Below are 12,502 nucleotides of genomic sequence, written 5' to 3'. Positions count from 1 at the left end.
ACACTGAAGAAATCTTCCTTGGATAGAAAGCCATGAGAAAGTCTGCAAGATTCTTGTACAGGAGAAAGTTTCCAGCAGCCCTTGCTGTGGCTCACAAGCTGTGTTCCCTCCTCTATATGCTGATCCATCAAAAATGAAATGGCTCTGGCATTGCTAGAAGGGGCCTGTACAGCTGGGAAAGCAGGTCCATCTCCATCTAGAGATCCCCAGTTCAAGTTCAACCAACCTGAGGCCATTTGTAATTACCATCAGCATACTCAAACTCTTCCCATCAATCAGGTACTTCCCTTCTCTAGTACCTGTGAAGAGCTTTGAAAGCAATTCTGTGATTGCATCTGTTAATTATTTTCTCTCCTCCTCACTTCTGTTATGTTCGTTTAAGGAAATATCAATATAAACCCTACTTCTTCTATGCAAGTGAATGCAGATCCCTGAAGATCAGCTCATTTGCACCTACCTCAGCATGAGGTATCCCACAAGTAAAACCTGCACCTCTGCTACCAAAATCCAAAAGTCTTGCTTTTGTTGGATACTGATAATGACAGTCTTGCTGCTTTTGGATTCAGAGCACAACTTTTCTGACAGATAACACACATGGAAAGACATCATGTCAGCCACCCAACTAGAACTGTTCCCATTGCCTTGGATTCAATAGCTTGTGCTGGAAGCTCAGAAATATATCAGAGAGCAGAGGGCAGGCCTGAAAGAAACAGAGGCTCCAGCATCCTCCATTGCAATTCAATATAATTCCAATAATCTGCTGAAAGGTCACCGAATAGTGAGTAATTCAGCACACAGCCCATAGCAGGCTGATAGTGTTCCTGGCACACAGCCTACACGCTCTCACAGATAACTTGCTAAGTGAGGCCATTTTCCCTGAAAGACAAAGCCTGGGCTAGAAACACAGCCCTCTCACTGGGAGCTGGGATTTTTGGTTTAATTTCATGTTAGAGGATTTCTAACGCCCCCAAGGCACCCAGCTGGATCCCAGAAAGAGAAAATGAGCGGATGTGCACTCCTAACCTCTACACCAGTAAGTTACCACACATCTGAAATAGCAGCCAAAAAGCAGCAGCATCACTGGGGAAAGCACTTGTCTGGAGGGGAGCGGCAGGGCCCCTATTTTTGGGTGATGAGGGAAGGTGATCAGAGGGTGCTGGGACTGAGTGCTTCCCTCCTGCACTGCCACAACACCTGCCCACAAAGTGCCCACAGGCAGCTCCTGCACTGGCTCTAGCAGGTGCCTGATGCTCATGGCATCCCCACCCAGCCAGGGGGGCTCCAGGTGATCCAGGATGTTCCCCAGTGTCCTCACTGCTGGAGAGCATGGCACTGGCACCGGCACCACCTGAAGAGGTAACACCTCTTGCAGCACCCAGGGAGAGGCACCCTCCCCTCAGCGCAGGGGAAAGCGGCTGCTCTCCAGCCCAGCCACAGCTGACTGGGCTTGTGTAAAGCATTTGGGGTCAGATTCCCAGCCAGCATGAAGGAACTTCATTCCTGATGTCACTTTTTGAACAAGGACCCAGTTCAGTCTGAGAAAACAGCTGAGTTTTGTGTTGAGGCAGGAGAAAATATGCAACTGCTGCTTTGCTCTAACAAACTCACTGTTCTTTACATTTCCAAGTATCTCACACAAAACCTCTGATCTGCTGTAATAAATAGAGCGTGAAAATCAGGTTTGAGCTTCAATTTTATCCATGACATTAGCTCTGCCTTTGTTTTTTTTTCTCCTGCAGGGGGAAGTCCTAATGAAAAAGGCAAAAGTATTGGTGTTATCTTTCTGGGTATTATTTCTCCCCCTCCTTTCTTTCAAACCTGAGTAAGGTGGATTTCAGCAAGTAGATTTACAGTCCAGAGCTCTCCCACAAGCCCTCACTGTGCTGCTGCCTAAGTCACCACAACACTAACATTTCCTAACACAGGATCTTCCAGTCCCTAGCACCAGCAAGGATCTGCCTAACTCCCAATCTCACCTCCTTCTGAAGAGAAATGGTTGATAAAAAGTTAAAATAAAATAATTTTTAAAAAATCTGTTGATTAACTTCTTTCCTACCAAAAAGCCCCATTTTCTCAAAATGGAAGGGTGCATGGGAATTATCCACCTCATCTTCTTTCGACAAGGTTTCTGGGGCCTGGAAGAGCATTGACATTGAAGAAGCCCCAGGTTTGGGTCACTCACCCAGAACACAGGATACATCTCCTCACCAGGCAAGGCTTTTTATAGTCTTTTATATACAGGCTGATATTCACCCTGAGCATCCAGTGTGGGAGGTAGTTTGCCAGAGAGCTCCTGGTTTTTGGAATGCACTGGAAGCATCCCTGAACATACTCAGCTGCTCAGAGGCAAAGTCAGGATAAAGTCCTAGTCAGGCCTGTCCAAAGCTGTAAAAAGCCTGATGGACTCGTCCCGCTGTGTGTTTTGCTGTGCTCACTCATCAGAAGCAGAGCATGGCAGCGAGGCGTCTCGCTCTTGAAAGGGACTGGCAGCGAGTGTGGGTGGGAACACAGTCGTGGCTCTGATCAGATTATCAATCATCCCTTCACGACGTGGCCGGTGGTGCCACTCAAGTGAGGGAGCATCACGCAGTTGCCAGAGAACCACATGGCCCAAGCAGCTGCTGAGCAGTCAGCCAAGCAAATGCTGGGGATGGCGAGGGGAGAAGCAAAGCCCTCAGCCACTATTACTGATTAAGAGAAGTACTCATAAGTTTGATGGCAGGCTTGGTTAATACCCCTCAGTTTAACTCACCGGGGATGGTTGGCTGCCAAATTCAGCCTCAAAAGGAAGATGCCCTGAGTTCTGCTGAGGTAGAGGATGGTTCCCTGAAGTGCAAAGTGCTGTGGGAATGTCTGTGCAAACCAAGGCAAGGTCCTGGCCTTGCAAAATAGTTTGTTGTAGAGATCGGAGTAATTTTCTAATTCAGCAGGTGAGAATTACTTAATTAATATTGCAGTGTGGTGAATAAATAGTGCTTGGATAATAAAACAATCCCTGGCTTGGCAGAAGTACCCCTTTGATGCTTATCTAGAGAAAGTAAGATTACTTTACAGAAATTTGTATGCAGCAGTTCCTTTGCATCACAAAAGTCTCCTATCACTCCAATAACATTTTCCAGAGGATTATTTTGGAAGAACTTGCAGGATCAAGGCCTCTGTGTCACTGCACGGTTCATTTGTTAGCTACAGACCTATTAGTGCTCCTTTCAGCTCCACTTGCTGTGGGAAACCCTGCCTGTTGCTAATGCCACTCCCCTCCCAAAAGGCTTTGAGGTCCAGCAATGGCAAACTGTGTAAGAGCAAGATGTTATTGCAATTAGCCAGAGTTGTTAAGTGCACCCTGACAGGTAATGAGTACATGACGTAGTTCCGTACAATAATTCAGCAGAATAATAGTGCTGAAAAAGTGTTTGTGTTTTCTAAATGCCTTAGGTTTTATATAAGGGAATGAGGTCACAGCTGCTTTTCAGAACGGAGCCACGTGAGGGTGAGGCTGAGAGATGCTAAGGCTGTGGGAAATTATGTTCCCAGCCAAGCATCCCTCCCCATCCCCGTCATCTGAGTGAGGGCTGTCCTATGGCAATCTTTTGCCCTGGAGGTAACCCTTAGATGATGAACCCAGCCATCCTGGGGAGGCTGGAGCGTCACCACGGGAGGGTGGCAGAGGACACATGTCCTGAACATGCTTGTGTGGCCGTGCCCAACCACCACAACAAGCCAGGTCTTGATGTAGGCTTCTAAAAATGCCAGGACTGAACTGTGATGTGAAGTGTCGTCAGCTCCTGCTGCCAGCACAGAAGTCCCTGCTGGCTCCTCCTGCACGGCGCTGCACGTCTCCTGTCAGCGGCAGGAAACCCTCCTCTCTGTAGCTGTTCTGTCCGGGTTGATCCAAACAGTAAACGTACAGCTTGAGTGTGAATCAACATCATGATTCATCCTTCCTGCAATGTATCCTTTCACTGTGATTAAACAGCTATTCTGTAAGACATGAACTTCACTTAAGACTACATGGTTTATTTGGGTTTGGGAATACAGATGCGGTCCTGTTCAAACTGCCATGCCCGGGAGCCAGTGACAGAATATAAAAATAGCTTATGCTGTCAGCATGGCTTTTTCTTATTTGTATTCTGAGTATCATCACTTTGGCAGGCACAGGAAGCTCTTCTTGTTTGCATTTTATTTTGCCTGCAGAAAATTTACAGTTCAAATGACTTCTCTATGCTTCATCAGACTAATCGGATGACAAATTGCTTGAGCTACAGAGAAGAGACCTCAGACAACAGAAAATTGTAATGGAAGAAAAAATTAAATGCCTGCTTTTGGTAGGAGCAAAGATCTTGCTTCATACCAATCTCAGTTTTCATTTTTTCCTTCTGTGTTAGTGCAAAGCTTTGTGAAATGGAAATCAGATTATTTAATCTGATTACAAGGATCTACAGGCTTGACATCATCATTTTCTTCAGTGACACAGAGCCTTAGAAATGCTGTCCTTCCTTAACCAACAGAAACAGCTACAGACTCTATTTATGCTGCACTTCCTGTTGCCACAGAAGCCTCATAAAGAATCCAGCACAAGGCTTATTTTCAACTCATCTTATTTATCATTTTTGATGTCTAGCTGCTATCTAGAATGAGCAGTTTAACAAATACCCAAAGATTTGTCTCTTTTTCAGGAGGGAATGGGGAGATGGGATGGGTTTTCTCCTGCTTGCTGTGCTGGCTGACCTTGCCTGGAGTGACACAGAGCAAAAGCGATGAAGATACGTTGCCCTAGTTTTCAATAAGAGCCTTAACACAGACTAAATGTCAGGTTTGGAGCTCTGAACTGTCCTTGAAAATAAGTTTGCTATTAAATTTCTATGAAATATTATTATCCGTGCAGGGACTCTCTTCTGGGTTGGCATTCACTTCACAGGCAGAACTGTGGCACCATCTTCTGGATGACTCTTTAGACAATAAAAAATAACCCACCTAAAGAGAAGATGTTTCTTTATCACCCCTAACAATGAGAACAGCTTGAATATTCATTGACTGTGCATTCCTGATTACAGCAGGCTTTAAATCATTTAATTATGCCATCCATTTTGGAAGCACTAAGAGCTAGTCAAACTCTTGATTGCTGAATATTGTTGCGAGGGAATACAGATTTTGCTTCTGAGAGGATATTTCTACCCACAGAATTGTAACAAGAAGTGCCACATTTATTAAACACAGAGGCTTAACTCTCCCTGCTCTGAGGTTACAAGCTCAGGTTATTCTGTGATGAACCGGGAGTGAGCTATTCCACTTCAAATTGTTACTCATGAAAAGTTTTCATTTCATAAGAGGAAAATGGAGGAAAGAGGCGCAAAAGGAGTCTTGAAGAGCAGCCTGGGAATGCCTGTAATTGTAATGCATAGCCTGAACTGCCTGCTACAGCCTAACACAGGACTAAGGAATCAGAAGACTTTACAGACTTCTTATAATCACAGCTTTCCTGAACACAGATTGTAGACCAGTAATTACAGTTAAACCCCTAAGGCATTCAACTACCTAAGGATAGCCAGGGGCGCCTTGGCAGTAGGGAGTTTTAGGAAGAAGATGCTGATGCATGGCAGCTCCACTGCCCCTCAGCTGCCAGTTCTGGGCATCCTCCCAGATGATTGATTTTGAAAAGGCATTTTTCACTCATGTACTTGTGTTATTTTATTTGGTGGTAACTGTTGAAAATTCTGTAACAGGTGAGATTATCAGTTGGATGCTGATCATCGACTGCGGGTCGTCTATCAATTTTTTTTCTTTATTTCTTACAACACTCTGATATAATTTTTTATTCTTTTTGACTGTAATAAAAATCTCTTTGGATTGTATTTTGACTGAAGATGAGGGGCTTAGGGCTGCAGAGGCTTTTTACCTCTGCTGATTTTTCCTCTGGTGGTTACACACTGAGAAGGATGAAGTTGGTGGGCTGCAGCTTTCCTCCTCTCCAAGGTGCTGCATCTCAGAGCCCTTGCTGCACCCCCTTGGAAACTCATTGCCCCAGGAATTGCCTAAATTTTGAGTGAAAGGAAAATCCAAATACCCAAACCATACTCTGGGGCTCCACAGCTTCCGACAGCGTGAGGTTGTGGTCAGAGCTCTCTGTCCCTCCTGCCTCAGGTGAGCATCAATGCTGCTTTTCCTTTTGATGCTTCAGGGTATATACACTTTCACTATCATTCCTCATTCTTTAATTCAGAGTACAAAGGCATCAGTCCATCCAAAGAGTTCTTTTTTTCTCCGTGCCTTGTGCACTGGGAAGCACAAACCACACAGGTAACTCCCATCCAAGTGAAGCCAGAGAGCCTGAACTGTGTGAGCTCTCTTGTGCTCTGCCTTTTGGCAGTTCTTGTATGTTCCATGCGATCACTACAATCGCACCATTTATCTTGAATGAGTGATGACTGGGTTGTTTTTCATAGTTACGTATCATGACGTACGGAATCATGAGTGCCATGACTGGTCCAGCCTGACATTTGCGCTGCGCGACCGAGCTGCTCAGTCACGTATGGAGACCTGCCACAGCTCCCACAACCAGCAGCATATTATCACATCAGATAAGATTTCATACCGCTGGATCTATAAGCACAAGAGACATCGTAGGTTGTCTCCTTCAGTGGCAGCTTGAAGATGCAATATCTAGCTTGAAATATGCAGGGAATCAGAGACTCAACCCTGCCCCCAGGAAATTCACGGGACTCCTATTGCCACCAGCAATAGTTTCTGGGCTTGCTCTCACACTCCTGCAGCATGCAATGCTCCATCCCTGCTGAAATCAGCTGCTACAACTGCCCAGATCACCCTGATAGGACGAGTAGGACCTTGGACACTCAGCCTCCACTGCACAGCCTTGCTCCCATGAAGAAATCAGCACCTGGAACTGCTCCGAGGTCCCCACGGGTCACTGTGTGCCACTTACCCTGCATCACTGTTAATCCCATCAGCAGCAGTTTCCTCACTCAGGTGTCCAGTAATTAAAAGCACTGGGAATTTTTTCTTACATGCTGGGTTATAGAAAAATATTATGGCTAGGTATTAAACTCCTGCTGTGAAATACCACATATTGCTGAGGAGAATGTCAGATGTTCCCACTCCTTTCCCTATGAGATTATATATTGTCAAGGTACAGCAGGCATTGGAGGAACATGGGAAAAAGTTGCCTCTCTCAGGTGGCACAACAGGTATTAACTTCCAGGGAAAAAAACATTGCTTAGACAGACCTCTGTCATCTCTCCACAGACCTAAAACTCCAGCTATACAGCAGAGCACAGACCTCTGCTCAATTTTTCTCTCCCCCGAATTAGTCCACCTGCACAAAATAGCTCCAAAGAGAGCTTTTCATGCCATAGCTATAAAATGTGCCAGAGAAAGCACATGCATAGTGTGATTAGGGAGTCCATACAATGAAAAATTATGTATTCTTTAGCCACTTACTATCCCTGGCGTTGTTTTAATGTCTTTTTATGTCTGAAATCAAAGCAAAAGGAAGTTCATTTGACATACAGGTGCTTTGCTCTTCAAAGCCTCCGAAAAACCGAGGTCCAGATGCTCTGCTGCTGATTAGTGGGACCAACTGTGTGCAAATGATTTGCAATCTCTAAATCTTGATGATATCTAGTCATGTTTGGATTACCTTCTCTCTTTTGCTTTCCTCACTATAATGTGCGTGACAGGGTCTGACTGCACAGATGTTTAGGAAGAGGTTTTTCTGTGGAAACTCAAGTGCTCCTGCATGAGTGAGTGTGTTCTGGTCTGTGCAGAAGTTCTTACAGAACTATGTCTTCTCCCTCAGCAATGACACAATTACCTATGGCAAATGCAACTGAAGAAAATCAAATGTCACATCTGCTAAACATCCAATATGGACTTGGTGTTCTTGGCAAAGCTTTCAAAAAAAAAGCATTTTTGTCCTCCATTCCTACAGCTCCCAACACATGACCAAGGCTGTAAATTACTCTCCAATACAAGCAATAAACCCCATCTCTACTTTGCTCCAAGTTAAACACAGCCAGCTTTGGAACTCATACGCTCATGCAGAGCCAGGCAAGGTTTTCCTTTATTCAGGAAGAAAAGATGAATTGCCCAGATAGCAGTTTTGGGCAGTATGAGGCTTGTTTGCTCACACTCTCTGGGAGACGCAGAGAGATGCTCCTGGAAGGCATCCAGGAACTCAGGGTGGTTTGGTGCTGCTGAAGGGTCTGTTCAATAGGAGAAAATAATTTTGTATGTGGCCAGACTGTGGCCAGCAGCAGCACTAGGGATGGGAGATGAAAAACAACAATTGTCTTTGGCTGAGAGATTAAAAAGGGCTGTTCTGCACGCTCCGGTGCTGACAGACCTCATGGTTTAATCACAAGCCTCACAATACTTAGGGATTTTCCTAGGGTTGTTGTGGCTTGAGAAGCAACTTCAGGCTCTATTTTGATGAAAGGAAAGATTTCACTCCTAAGATTGTAAAAACTATTGATCCCTGTGTATCTTAAGTTTGACTGTGAAGAGTCTGAGCTTTATTTTAGCAAAGCATGTTTTAAGGTGCCAGGCCTGTGCTTATGCACAATGAAACTGAGATCCTGAAAAAATAAGGTAGACAAATAAGAAGTGATAGCCAGCCCTGCTGGATCCTCATGCTGAAGGTAAGGGCAAGGACCCAATAAGAGCTATGAAAGGTGCAGACAGTCATACCCACACCGTGCAGACACTGCAGCGCCTGCAGAAAGTGACATCTGGTCTGGGATAATCTGCCTTCCGAACAGTGGCTTTATGCGAGGGAAGCGCCACTGATCTCAGAGGACTTGTTCCAGATTTAGCTCCGTGTGGGATCAGAACGAGACCAGCTGCAGCTGCTCCATGCTGCCAGCCCTGAAGGACTGAGCAGCCCCGGGTGGGTGTTGCAGCATCCCCCAGGCCAGCGGCCCCCCGGGGCAGCCCGGGAGGCATTGGGTACCGCTGGATGGCTTCAGTGCCTTACGCTACACTGGAGTGGATGCAGCCAGGAAAGGAATTTCTGTTGGTTAAATGAATGATTCCCAGGCAGAATTTTGGCTTGCCCCAACTTCTTGACACACATCCCACGCCTGCAGCAGCAAACTGCACAGGGAATGGGCAGCAGGAAGGGTTGCAAGTTACCCGCCAGCTCCATTTCACGGTTTCAAAGTCCTTCTTTCTGGAGCTCATTTCACTGACTTAAAGCCTTTGGGTGACAGCTTTCTCACCTCAATGCTTTCATCAGTATCTGGACACTGGGTTTTTCACTTGCTCTTTGCTATCCCAAACCCACTTAGAATTTCAAAACCAGAAGTGGAGGAAAGCCCCCTTCTACCCTTGAGCTCTGTCCATGCAGCGGAGGAATGGAGATGGTGCAGCCAGACATGTCAAGGAATTATGATGGCAACGCAGAGGAAGTTTGGCTAAAAATATCCCCTGTGACAAATTGCACAATAAAACAAAACAAAACAAAATTTAATATTTATAAAATATTTAGGCTTCCCTGGTTTTCACTTTGAACTTTTTTTCTTGCAAGCTCAGATTAACATGTAAATATGCGTATAATCAGGCCATTACAGGCAAAAATTATCCTGTCACCATGGAATACAGGCAGGTTTTTCTTTTTGATACATTTTAAGTAAGGGTCTGATTCTCACTCATGCATTCTTTATGTTTTGCCAGCAAATGAATCTTATTTTTCATCCCTTTTTGCTTCACCTAAAAGGTGTAAAAAGGCTTTTGTACAAATGAGGATTGAGAACGAACTGTTGTTTTGTGAATCGGAATTATACTTTATCTAAATTATAAAAGATATAAAAAATAGCTCAAATATCAGAGAAGCAACACATTAAAATCAAAGAACTCGTGATCTTTAACACATATTGCTGAAATGTTTATCGCTTATCAATAGTCGTCAATTTATGCTTTCCCCCACGACCTAAATGTTTTGCTTTTACAAAACAAAAGTGATCGTGGGTTTCCTCACAACAAACTGAGTTGCTGTAAAAGAATTAGATGAAAGGCAACTAAGCCACCCCAAACCCTGCAGCACTCATATTCACATGGAGCAGATTTTGCGCTAGATGTCCTGCTTGAGAGCTGTGAAAATGTTCCTAAGAATCTATTTTCCTCCTGTTGTTATGTGCACATAATTTTCTTTACTGGTAAGGGATGCATCAAAAGGAAAATACCCTTTAAAAACACAAAAATGTTGTTCTATTTTTGTTCATTCAATGGCTTAATGCATTCTTCATTTAGTGACATGGTTGTTTGTGGCAATAGAGATTTTACTGTTAGACAAAGTGAGCTATCTCCCTGTTTTCACATCAAAGGAAAGGAATGTGTTATGCAATATTTTTTGAAAAGCATTTTAATCACCTGACCTGATATTTTTAAATTAATCCAATTATTTAAATTGATAGTGTGCTTAATATGTCACTGTAGATATGGCCTTCGCTTTTAAATCAATAAGTCACAATAAGGCATTTAATATTAACTTTTTCACAGCAATTACCGTGATCTCTGCTTCTGAAATGTAGCTGGTTCTGGGCCTGAGGGATCAAACACTCAGTGAGTAACAACTGTGGGGGAAATCAGCCCTTCGGCTGGGGAAGTCCTGGCCTTTGCTCCTTCAATCTGTTACCTCCTCCTGATGGATTTTCTTAAATCCTTTCCTTCAGCACGAGCGGACTGGCTCAGGTACCTGTACACACACATATACTCATCCACTTTGCTTAAGATCTCCTTAATATTTTAGGATTAAAATTTAATTGTTTTAACAAATTCCTCAGGTTTTAATCTTATTTTTTCTTCATTTCATGTGGTGTCTCATCCATCCATCAAAGACAAAAGAGCCTGGTCACACTGGTCACTGCTTGTCCCTAATCTGAGCCCCTGGTCTCCCTCGGGGCAGCAGCAGGATTAGGGGGCAGAGCATGCTGGATGCTACACTCCAGTTTTCTCAAGCACATATTTGGATTTTGGATTTCCAGGAAGCCTGTGTTAAAATCAGGAGGAGAGGAAAGAGACTGTCTCAGGGAGACTCAAGCTTTTTGCTTTATTTATAGAGCATCCAAACCCAGAATATTAAATACTGCTGAGACACAAGCCTGGGCAAAACAAAACAGATTTTGGGATATGCTCCTCTCCATCACACCAGGAAAAGCTGTTGTCAAAACACAATTGAGCTTTCAGTCTAAACACTACCAGCACTGTCAGATCCAGCCTCAGAGAGAAACCATGAAATAGACTACATTTCATTAGAGGATCTTAACACCTCCCAGGGCACCCCATTGTCAGGAACTGATGCAGCCAGACTTGGCTGCAGGTTTGAACCAAAACTCCAGCACCAAACTCTCATCCCACAACCACCGTTTCACAAGGGTTGCTCTCAGTTACAGCTGCCAGAGTCAGGAGAAAAGGAATAGAGAAGAGCCATGTGACAAACTCCCCATCTAGATTTGCCCATTTTTTTTCTATACTGACAGTGGTACCCATCCAGGGAGGTGCAAGGATGCTTACCAGCCAAGGGCTGCTTTCCATCCTCTTAGACCAGGGACCAGCGGGTATGTGGAAATCGCTGTTCCTGGCCAGAGACACTGAGCTTGAGACTTGAACCTTTTCATAGCCATATCACACCACTGGATCATAGCTGTTATCTGACACATAAATAGTCAGGCCCAGTACTTCTATTCACACTTGCTGAACTCTCTCCTTAAGACCAGAACAGCTGGGTTTAGTCCTTTGGTGACATGTGTCCCTTATAGCTTACACTACTACTATGGGGAGACATTACCAGTGAAGTCACTGCTCCTTTTAAGTGCTTGGACTGTCACCCACTAAGATATATGTATAAGTATATATGGGTGGGTATATATATACACTTCCCCATCCCTAGAAGTGTTCAAGGCCAGGTTGGATGGGGCTTTGAGCAACCTGGTCTAGTGGAAGGTGTCCCTGCCCATGGCTTGGGGGTGGAATGAGATGTACTTTAAGGTCTCTTCCAACCAAATCCTTCTGTGATTCTATGTATATGCACACATGGAGGTCCTCTACAGATCTCCAGCTTCTCTGGGAAGGTCTGATATACATAGGTCATTGAAATAAACCATATGGCCTTCATAAAGATCAGGCTGCTCTAGAAGTTGCTTCTGCCAGGGCAGATTTGGAGAAAAGCGGCACAATGTCACTACATCGCCTTTTGCTGACAACAGCCTGGGGGAAAAAGAACTCTTTTATTTCCTTCTCCAGCCTCCCATTCTTCTTTAGACCTGGCAAATGCTCTCAGACAGCCTGAGCTTATCATTTCACTCAGATAGGTTATTTCACAGACTCAAGCCTTTGTTTTCCATCTCCCAGACTGATTCTGTGAGACCTTCCTTAGCCCCCAGCTCCTTCTGCACCTGAAGAGTTGTCCTTGAAGGACTTCAAATGTTTCTGAAAACTGCAGCAGGAAATATAGCCAAAAGCCAAAGTTTGAGGAAGAGAGACAAGAGGTGAT

Source organism: Pseudopipra pipra, chromosome 11 (assembly GCF_036250125.1).
Source record: "Pseudopipra pipra isolate bDixPip1 chromosome 11, bDixPip1.hap1, whole genome shotgun sequence".
NCBI classification, from domain to species: domain Eukaryota; kingdom Metazoa; phylum Chordata; class Aves; order Passeriformes; family Pipridae; genus Pseudopipra; species Pseudopipra pipra.
Note: the sequence above shows the minus strand (reverse complement) of the source record.